Raw genomic sequence first — 11846 nt, forward strand, 5'->3', positions numbered from 1 at the left:
CCACAGCCGCATTCTCATCAGCTCACATCCCAGTGGTAGTGGCAGGACCCAATTACAGAGCTTCCAGGCAGGCCCGGGGGCCAGAAGACGGAGACACAGCAGGGGCCTCAACCCTGTGGCCCTCGGAATAAAATCTCAAGGCCAGCCTGGCCAGCGGGGCCCTGTGTGACCTGACACTCATCCGTCTGCCCAAGCTCGTGGCCCTCTCCCTCCATCCCCACCCCACCCCACCCCACCCCCGAGCTCCTTTTCACTTCATGGTATCAACCTGCTAATAAAGAGCTAATCAATAGATGCACTAAGTGGAGGCTGAGGTGGGCTAAGGGTTCTGGGGTAGAAGCAGGACACTGGAGCTGCGACCTAACAGCTAGAGGGACTCATGCAGGCCCAGCATGTGAGGGGTAGGAGAGGGTTGTGGGGGGGACAGGGAGAGGAGGGGGCACTCTGTTCTATGCAAAGGGCGGAAGGCAAGTGTAAGGCTTGCTGAATGTGCACAAAGAATACAAACGAGGGGGCCTGAGCTTGGTGACACGGGCAAGCCAGTCAGCGCAGGCCGACGGCATCTCAGGGGCACGGAGCATGAGCCCCTGTTTAACAAGAGAAGCCCTGGCTCAGAGACAAGCCCGGAGATGGTCGTCAGACTCTTCAGACACCTGACTCCTCAAAACAAGACTGCACCTCTGTCTTGCTCACCCTCGGCTTGTCACCCCACAGGGAAGAGAAAGGAGGGCAAGTGCAGGAAATGAGATTCAGGCCATGGGCAGCTATCTGGTAGAAAGCTGACTGATTCCTGGGTTCTGAGGAAAGGAAAGAAGCAGAAGTGGAGCGAGACCAGCCAGGGAAGGTAGGTTCTGGGAAGGAGTGGGAACAGGATGGGAGGCCCTGTGAGGAGGGGCCCTGCAGCCACCCATACTGCCCCCTGGTGGCCTGGAGCAACAATGAATGTGTGAGTTCTAGGAAATCTTAGCCTCCCACCCCACAGTTCTCAACCTTGTCTATACTCCAGGTAACTTGGAGAGCTTCTAAATGCATCCTCCATCTATTTTCTGGAAGTAACTGTGCTCACCTCTTTTTTAACACAATGTTTATCTTTGTAACTACAACAAACTTGCTTATTTTACTATACTTCACTTCTCAGTATCAGGCTTTATCTGTTAAGGTCCTCTTGAGGCAGATAAGATTTTTCTTTCTTTCTCCCTCCAATATCCAAACATGCATATACTCCCACTCTGTAACTGCCTCATCAGCTTCATAATAGTGTGAATACCATACAATATGTATATAATTGTGAGTACATAAGTGGTGGGACTCAGTAGTAAACCACTTTTTATACCCTGCACAACTGTTCCTTAGCCCCTGGAATTAATCTTTTCATTTAGTTAGTTTTCTACATACTTGTCAGTGACTGTCATTCTATCTTCTTTCAAGACCCTGAAGGGTACTAGTAAGGTAGAGATTTTACCTTCTTGTAGACCTTTCTCCTCTGCTCCAGTCTAGTATGGTGGCATTTTGTACCATATATACAGCTGGGCCCTGTATACTTTTACATTAAAAAGGGTTTTGGGGGCCGTCTCCGGTGGCACAGCACTAAGAAGCTAAAGCCACTTTAGCATGAATTCAATCCTGCCCCAGAGGTGACCCACATAGCACAGCAGACCTCTCCTGGCCTGCCTGCTGCTCCCCTCAGCAATTTATGTCATCAATCTGCCTGTTCTGCTCCCCACTCTGTCTCTGGTGAATCCCCTCACCGCCCCTACACCTCTGGCCTGTGCCCCAGTTTTGTATGCACAAATAAATAAATATTTAAAAGGGGGGGTGGTTCTCTGCTCTTGTTTCTCTCCCCCAGTCTATGTTCTCTAGCAATTTCTTTAGAAAGCAAATGATTTGAGATTCTGCATTTCAGTACGTCTTGCATGACTAAGCATGAAAATGTTCAGTTGATATTGGGCTACATGTACAATTCTAGATTAGAAATAATTTTCCTTCAGAATTTAAGATGTTCCCATAGTTCCACCTAGCTTTCAGTCTTGTTGAAAATTCCCAAGACATTCCTTTATCACAAGCATTATAAAATTCATTGTGAATGTTACTCAGCAATCAAAAAGATAAACCATGCCTTTTGCAGCAACGTGAATGGACCTGGAAGGGATCATACTTAATGAAATAAGCCAGAAAGAAAAATACCGGATGGTTTCACTCATAGCAGGAGCATAAGGGATCAGGGAAGAAAAAAAAATAATAATAATGAACAACTATATACCAGACACATTTTACTGGGGTGAAGTAGGGAATGGGATAAGAAATGGGGGGGAGGGGGTGCACTGGACTATGGCGATGGCACACGGGTGATTTGGTGATGGGAAGCCCAAGGGGATTACAACTGAGATGGAAAAAGGCACAAAATGATGTAAACATAAGCTATTATATTAAAAAAAATTTCATCCATTGTATTAGGCACTCAATGACATCTTTCAATAAGCAAAATATCCTTTAGTTTGGGGAAATATCATAAAACGTTTTGTGACTATTTCCTTGTTTTCATTTTCTCTTATTGAAACTCCTATTACTTGGGGGATATTGGAGCACTAGATTAGCTGATTAACTTTCCTTTCCCTTCCATTTTCCAACTCTTGATCTTTTTGCTCTGCTGTCTGTGAGCTATCCTCCAGTTTATCTTCCATTTAAGTTTTCCTTTTGATACCACTTTTCACTTCTAAGCAGTCTTGTATTTGTCACAGCATCTTGAGCTTGTTTCATGGTTCTAACTGCCGCCTGATCTCTGAGGAATGCCCCTGCTCCATGTCGCCTTTTAGGGTATGAGTCTCAAAGAGCAGAAGATCAAGAATAATGTTAAAAGTTACTGTTGTTACTATCTGGTCATCCTTCATTGTCTTCTCCCGTTGAAGAGAAGGAAGCAGACTACATGTTTGGTGTCTTCTTTAGATGTATGAAAAGTATATAAAGCTATTATGACATGATGGCTAACACTGAAAAGGAAAAGAAAGGAAAGGAAGATGCAATATGGCAAGACCTCAACCACTATTGAGACCGGGGGTGGATAAATTAGGTTCTGTTGGATTATTCCTTTGACTTGTGGTCATGTTTGATAATATTTACAATAAAAATGTGGCTGTGGCGCCCTCCCTGGTGACACAGCAGGTTAAAGCACAGCACTGAGAAGCTAAAGCCACTTCATCATGAGTCCGATCCCCGCCCCAGAGGTGACCCACATGACGCTGCAGACCTCTCCTGACCCACCTGCTGCTCCCCTCAGCAGTGTACTTTGACGATCCGCCTGTTCTGCTCCCCACTCTGTCTCTGGTGAATCCTCTCATTGCCTCTGCACCTCTGGCTTATACCCCAGTTCTGTATGCACAAATAAATAAATCTTTTTAAAAATTAAATTAACTTTCAATCAAGTTTCCTTATGTCAGCTCGTCCTCCAGTCGCAGCCATTTCCAGGGCGCTTATTCCTACCGGTTTGTGAGCTTCTGTGGGCTCTGCAGCAGAAACCCAGCTGAGCCTGAGCTCTCTCCACTACAGGCTGAGGATCCGACTGCCACGTCCAGTTCCCAGCTCCCACTCATTCGCCTGCTTTCCGGTTTCCAAAACTTTAGCGGCACTGTGCTCTCTTTAGCTCCTCTGCCAGTGTGGGTTTATGACTTCTCAAAGCCCTCCAGACTGTCACGACAGTGCGATTTCAGGAGGGAGCCCAAGGAGAAGGGTGTAGATGACTCACCATGATTAGCCTCTGGTATTTCTTTCTCATGACTATCTTGTTTGCTTTTGACCTGTTTATTGTCTGTTTCACTCAGTAATGTAAGTTGCTGGGTAACACGTCTGCTTGGCTAACCTAGGTATCCCCGGCACCTAGAACTGTTCTTGATACAGGTAGACGCTCAACAAATGATGGAATTAGTCTGCTGGAAGGCACTTGTGACTCACTATGAGCAGGCCCAGCGCTCCCCACGTCCCACCCTCTGCCCTTCCTTCCTGTGGTAGGAGATAGGCGACTGTGCTAACTATGAAGCTGACAGCTTATGAAGTGTCTTACACGTCACAACATGGTTTCAGGAGCTTATCCCCTCTGATGGTGACAACAGGTCATGAGCCACATAGGAAAGGATTATATTATGGGCCCTAATATCAAGATGACCCTTGTCAAGATCTGTTCTGACCTTTCACCCCTCCCTGCATCACCATCTATCACTTCCTCCGCAAATGAGATTCCCAAGGATTTAAAACTGACCTCAAAGACCCAGAACCAGCTGTGTCATAAAAAAGGAACAGGTACAGATGTGGGTGTAATCCAAGGGCTTTGGAGCAAAAAGGATGTCTGAGATTTGTAACAGAGTTAGAGCAGAAAAAGAGGAAACATGGGACTCTCCATATCAGGAGAGCAGAGTAGATGGTGATACGGGGCGGGAGCTTCGGGTCCGGGAGGGGGGAGGGGGTGAGGTGTCCCAGAAGGGAAGAGCAACTTGTGTGCAGTGGGAAAGCAGAGAGATGAAAATAACCATCTACCACAGCCAGTCCCTTAAATATATAGATGGAACCGTAAAACCAGCTTTTAAAAAAACCTAGACATCAGGTTCTGTAAAACAATGACATCGAGATCTTGGGACCTACAAAATGGTCTCTGGAGAGTCTGAAATCCATCTGAGGCCCTCTAGTGAAAAGTGAAAAGGGGTACAGGGTCCCACTGAGGAAAAGGAAAGGAGACCTCAAAGCCACACCATGTCCCTAGGGCACTGGGCGCAGAGATAAGAGGCTGCAGAATATGCCTCTCTCTGCTCCCTCTGTGCTCTCCTGGCATATGCCTGCCCCCTCCTGGGTAGATGGGTTATTACCCGCCCTCGGAGCCTGGGCGGCTCAAGCTCCGGGCGGGCTGTGACCTGGCTCCCAGGCAGCCAAAAGCAGAAGCTCGGGATGAGGATTTAGAAGGGGACCACTAGCTCAAATGCATCACATCATGATGAACATTTGTGTGGGAAAAATCTCTGCAGCAGTGTCTAGAATTGTAAAGTGTGAATATAGATCATCGCAGCTAACTATTCTGAGACCTTCACACTGGTGGAATCATACTTCTGAACACACCACTCCGAGACTCTTTACCAAAGCACGATCAGGTCAACACTATGTGACTTTTCTTTTTACTTAAAAAAAAAAAAAGTTAAATTGAAACCTAATGTATTGCTACACAACTTGCCTTCTATCACACAGCAAGGGGTAAGCCTAGAGCCTGGGTCTCTCTGGCTGTCTGGAGTCTGAACTACCAGCCATTATCTTATACTGTCTCCCTGGGAGGAGAGACCATGTGTGCACAGGCACTTGTGGGAGAAATTCTGAAGGTTGTGCAACAGTCAGCCATGGTTACCTGAGAGGTGGGGGGGCGGTAGGTCAGCTTTCATCTTCTACTTTATGGAATTCTTACATTTTACCAATGAACAGGTATGTCTCATCATAAAAATATAAAGAAATAAAGACTTAAGTAATAATTTTTGCTCTCAAATCACATACACACTCACACACACGGGGTGGGGGGGAATGGGGTGGAGCTGGAATTGCTGTAGCATAGGGTGGGTTTCCTAAGCAATTATTATGCACTATCCTGAGTGCCAAGCTTCAAGATTCACTGAAATCCTCACCAGTGTCTAGAGGGAGGGTATTAACCCCCTTTACAAAAAAGGAACCCAAAGCTCAGAGATGTGGATTGAGCTCTTCCAGGAACAGAACAGTGCAGGAACCTGCCAGGTCTGATGGTTCTGAGAGCCCAAGCTCTGCCCTACTTGAGAATTACTGCCTGATGCAGTAAGGACAGTGCTGGTAATTAACAGCAGTTACTGGCTTGCCAAGGGTCAGGCCTGTGCTTTTAGGCATGATCTCACATCTCCACCATGTTCCCCGTTTTACAGAAAAGGAAACAGCGTAGCAGGAGGAAGTTACTTACTTGCCCAGGGCCATCCAACAGAACTGAGACTAGAATCCAAACCACCAGCATGGCGGGGCACCCACCGAGCTGTCCATCCTTGATGTCTCCCTCTTTCCTTTCCCTCCTCCTGTCTAATCGATTGGTTCCAGTGGGTTCTAGCTACCAACATACACACTTCTCACCCTCCGGCTACAGCAGCCCCCTGCTGCTGCTGTCTCTCAGCGGGGCCACTGTGAAGGCTCCTCACAGATCTCCTTGTGGCTTCTATTCTGCCTGCAGCTCCCACCCCCTCCACACTCTATCCTGAAATCAAAGGGGTTGCCCCCCAAATCTCCTGCTAAGTATCCTTTCATGCAACCTTTCTCAGAAAGCTGGAAGAGAAGTAAGTCCTGCAGAGAATAGTGTAAGTGGCTCTTTCCTCCATTTCCTCAGAGATGATTCTAGTTAATGTCACTCTTCTCCCTAATGCAATTGATGACCTAGTTCGTTCAGTGCAGTGGGAGCCTTAGAATGCTAGGGCTTAATTCTTCACAAGAACTGGGTGGAGACAGCTGCTGCAGAAGTTTCTCCTCGTGCCTGAATATCGATGACCACAGCCTACTGGGCCCTTGTGACTGCTGGCCACCACACCACCACCTCTGCAGGCTCCTTTCCCACTACTTCTTTCCCCAGCACAAGAGCACTTCTGAGTTCCTCACGTACAGAAACCTCATTCTTGCTTCAAGGCTTTTGCAGAGTCTGTTCCTTCTGCCTGGATCCCTTACCCACATACCTTCTAGAGCCAACTCCTTCTGTTAGTCATTCAGGTCTTGGCTCAAATGCCACCAGCTCAGAGACGCCCTCCCTGGCACCTTAATTAAAAAGACACTGCAATTATCTGTTGTTCCACTGTCCTATTTTATTTCTTTGACAGCACCTATTTATCTGCCCATGAATGCCTTTTGTCTATGCTCACTTACCACTGTGTGTCTTTCCACTTAGAGCTGAGCACCCAGATGGGTTTCGTTTTATTCACAGTCCAATCAATGATGAGCGGAAAGCTTTCCACAGGATGGACTCTAAAAATGTGGTTAGTGGACTTACTGGACATTTATGATGTGCCAGAGCTCCAGCACTGTCTGATGGAAAGCTAATGTAAGCTATTTTTTTCATTTTCTAATGACCACATTAAAAGTGAAAAAAAAAAAAAAAAGGCCCTCCCTGGTGGCGCAGCGGGTTAAACCACAGCACTAAGAAGCTTAAGCCACTTCTGCATGAGTTCAATCCCCGCCTGCCCCGGAGGAGATCCACATGGCATGGCAGACCTCTCCTGACCCGCCCGCTGCTCCCCTCAGCAGTGTACTTCGTCGATCTGCCTGTTCTGCTCCCCACTCTCTCTAGTGAATCCTCTCACCCTCCGCATCTCTGGCCTGTACCCCAGTTCTGTATGAATAAATAAATAAATCTAAAAAAAAAAAGAGTATTTATATTTTACTTACCCAACATATCCAAAGTATTATGTCAATATGTCATTGATTTAAAGAGAAAGAGAAAGACTTCATACTGGTTTTATGCTCTTCTTACCCCTCTTATTATATCCTGAGGCTCTCAGCACTGCCTGGACATTTGGGGTCTCCGGGCTCCCACTTGAGGAATGAGCCTCAAGGTCCCGCAAATTGCACGTCAGCTTTCCCACCTTTTTCTGTACCTCTCTTCAGTGCATGCGCCCTTCAAGCGGACGTCCGGGGGTAATCGGTCCTGCAGCAAGGTCTGAAAATGCCTCCCCCTCACATCTGGGCCAGTGCCAAGGACTCCTCCCTGGCGTCTCCCGTGGATGTTTCACCAAAACAGCTGTGATGTGGCTCAGGGCGCGTGCTCCAGATCCAGCAGCAATATTAACCGGAAGTCACTGTGAAAAAGGGTCTCCAGAAGTAAGGAGCATGCGCAAATTAGCCCCAAGCGGAAGTGCGTGGGAAAAAAAGGGAAGCTTTTCCGGTGCAACTGTCAAGGGTTAGGATGTCCTTCCGGACAGGGAACAACGGTCCCAGATCTTGTAGCTCAGAGCTCCTAGGGTTTGTGCCACGGACTGGGGAAACAGAAGGCGAGGGGGATGGAAGTAACTTTGGCATTTGTAGCCAAGTGGGATCTGGAAACTGACTTCTGTACTGAGGAGAGTAAGAACTGTTAAGTTCAGGCCTCAAAGGGAATAGGGTTTCTTCTTTAGCAGGGTCTTTGCCATAAGAATTTCTCTGAAGTCAGCAGAGACCTTGGGAGGTTTCTTAGAGCTGACTGAGAAATTAATCAATGGCCAAACAAAAAGTTATTACAAGTTTCAGTTGTTGAACTGTTTTCTGATAATAGCCTCTTTAAAAATGATCTTAAAAACTAAATACTGGACCCACCCTAGTGGTGCAACTGATTAAAGCATAGCACTATGAAGCTATCGCAGCTACGGCAGCACGAGTTTGATCCCTGGCCAGGGAGGTGACCCACAGGGCACAGCCTACTTCTTCTGATAACCCCCACTGCTCTCCTCAGCAGTGTGCTTTGTCAGTCTGCAGAATGTTCTGCTCCACATTCTGTCTCTGGTGAGTCCTCTCACCACCACCACCACCACCACCCCCTCCAACACACACACACCTCTGACCTATACCCCAGTTCTGTATTCATAAATGAATATTTTTTTTAAAACGCAACTAAATACTGCATGGTGTCTCTTATATATGGAATCTATACAAGTGATGCTGCTCATAGAAGCAGAGAGTTAAATGGTAATTGCCAGGGGCTAGGGAGCTGATTGAAGAATTTAAAGTTTGAGTGATGCAAGCTGAATAACTGCCAAAGCTGAATAACTGCCAGTGATCCACTGTACAGGACAGTGATAGAGTTCAAAATATTGTGTTACATACACTTGAAATTTGCTAAGAGTCTAAATCTTATCACCACCACAGCAGATAACTATGAAGTGATGGTATGTTGATAAGTTTGTTTGTGGTTCATTGCAGTGTCTATTTATAAATATGTACAATTTGTATTTGTTAATTGTGCCTCAGTAAAGCTGCGGAAGTGGTGCAGTTTTTAAGATGATGTTTGTGCATTGTTTTAAAGGTTTACACTAGACAAAAATACATTTGCAACATGATGCAAATGAATTGATGTATATGAAGTAATGAAAGGGTCTGGCTGTGGAACACAATTTCAAAAAAAAATTAATTTTTGCATAGAAGATCTGAGGTATCGGCCAGAGATGCCGGGGGTGAGATGACTCCCCAGAGACAGAGTGGGGAGCAAAACAGGCAGATCAATCGAAATGCACTGCGAGGGGAGAAGTGGAGGAGATAGGAGAGGTCTGCTGCTCCATGTGGGTCAGCTACCTGATTGGGAATAGCACTGAGACTGCTGAGACTTAACCCCCTAGGCCACCAGGGAGGCTCCTGGGACACAGTTTTTTAAGTTAAACAGTGACTGAGACTGTGGTCTTTCAATACACTCAGCTTGCCTCTGCTGCTGACTGAATAATCTCATTGGAGCAAACTTGAGGAGTCAGAGTTAGTCTTTCTGGCTCCTGATCCCATAGAGTGATGGGAGTCTGGTAGGAGGGTAGATGGGAAAGGGGTAAGTTGCTATACATGACACTGAAGAACAGAATTCTTCAGGTTATGTGAAGGATGGGAGGGATCTGTTGGTGGCAGAAGACTAGGGTCTTTTTGTTGGTTTGGTTGTCATGGGTTTGGGTTGTCACTGGTTTGGCTGTCACTGGTTGGGTGGTTTGGTTTGGTTGCCATTGGCTTGGCTGTCACTGGTTTCATTGTTATTGACTTGGCTGCCATTGATTTGGTTGTCAATGGTGTGGGTTGTCAATGGTTTGGGTTGTCATTGGCTTGACTGTCATTGGTTTGGTTGTCAATGGGTTGGGTTGTCATTGGCCTGGCTGTCAGTGGTATGGGTTGTCATTGGCTTGGCTGTCATTGGTTTGGGTTATCATTGGCTTGGCAGTCATTGGTTTGGTTGTCAATGGTTTGGGTTGTCATTGGTCTGGCTGTCAGTGGTGTGGGTTGTCATTGGCTTGGCTGTCATTGGTTTGGGTTATCATTGGCTTGGCTGTCATTAATTTGGTTGTCAATGGTGTGGGTTGTCATTGGTTCGGCTATCATTGGTTTTGTTGTCATTGGCCTGACTATCAGTGGTTGGGTGGTTTGGTTTGGTTACCATTCGCTTGGCTGTCATTGGTTTCATTGTCAGTGGTTTAGGTGCTCTTTGGTCTGGTTGTCACTGGTTTGGAGGAGGAGCACCAAGGAATGTTGTCGTGGGTGTATGGGTTGGGTGTCAGCAAATGCAGTGGGAGTTCTTAATAGGAGACTAGTTAGCAAGGGTGGAACGTGAGGACTCTTCATCTGTCAAAGTTCTTGGGCTGCCTTGACAGTGTCATAGTTGTAGAGGTAAACCAGGCCTCCAAGAGGGACGATGCCTGAGGAACACCATATCAGCCACAAGGTTCCCTCCCAGCCGAGTGGCTTTGAAAGGCAGGTTGAACTGAAAGTGTCTTTATTATTGTGGATATAAGATATTTTATTAGGAAAAATTCCAAACATATATAAAACCATGTGAGAAACCACACTAACAAATCCTGGTGTACACATTTTTCAATATGTCAAAATGTCAACAGTTGACCTTTCTGTTTCAGTTTCACATTCCAAAAAGAACTGAGACCCTGTAGCTTGCTTGATCCTGTTTTCTTCATTCCTCAAAGGTAACACCATCCTCGAGTTGGTAGTGATCCTATCTACCCATATCTTCGCCCATTTACTGCCAGTGATGATACCTACAAAATACAGTATTGTTCTGCCCATCTTAAAGTTTTACATAAGTGGTTTCATGCTGTAGGTCTCATTTTGCAACTTAGTTTTTTTTTTTTTTTTTTGACTTAACATTGTATTTTTCAGATTCAACCCGGTAGGTCCCTGTAACCCCCCTTTCCGCTGTCAGACACTTGCTGCTCCATGTTTTATTTCTCCATTTGCTTATTGGTGGACAGCTAGGTGGTTTCCTAACTCTGTAACCCCCAGTAACTTACTGCAAAACACTGGCTGTGAAAGTCCTCATAGCTGCTTCTGGGTATAATAGGCAAGAATTTCTAGGGTGCCTCCTGGGTGGCGCCTCCTGGGCGCCCGTCGTATCCACAGCTCTGTACCTCCATTCTGGTTTTATCATTCAGGAGGCCGGTGAGAAAGGCCGGTGACAGAAAGCAAGTGCTCTGACATGACTGTTTCCTTTCTATGAAGGAAACAGTACCTACCTCACGGAGTTGTGAGAATGAACTAAGATTGTGAATGTAAAGCAATTAACACAGTCTCTTACACACTGAAGGCACCACAAGGTTTAAGGAGAGAGGAAATGAAGGTGGGCTAAGCTCTGGGGCTTTGGAGTCTCTTAAGTCTGGAGGCTTGAGACACCTGGCTGTATTACTTCCTCTTGTCAGTGACCTTAGGAAAGTCATCTCACTTTTCTGAGTTTCAGTTTCCCATCTGTTAAAAGACAGCAGATGAGTGAAAGTGTGAGTGTTCCTTTGCCCAGTGAGAATCCACCAGCTGATGGTCTGCCTGGTTATATAACATCACCATCACAGCTACCGTTTGTTAATAGGAGTAACATCAAGGTCATGGAGTGTCACTCCTGAGAAGTACTGGCATTATCCAGAAGATGAAACCCCCAACCCCATCAAGAGCTGACATGTGAAAGTCACAGCCAACCAGGTGACAGGAACTGAATTTGAAAAGACTTTATTTATTTTTTTTTTAAGATTTACTTATTTGTTCATACAGAACTGGGGTACAGACTAGAGGCTCAGGGGTGGCGAGAGGCTTCACCAGAGACAGAGTGGGGAGCAGAACAGGCAGATCTAAGAAATACACTGCTGAGGGGAGCAGCGGGCGGG

Source organism: Condylura cristata, unplaced genomic scaffold, assembly GCF_000260355.1.
Source record: "Condylura cristata isolate star-nosed mole 26May11 unplaced genomic scaffold, ConCri1.0 scaffold00028, whole genome shotgun sequence".
Lineage (NCBI taxonomy): Eukaryota > Metazoa > Chordata > Mammalia > Eulipotyphla > Talpidae > Condylura > Condylura cristata.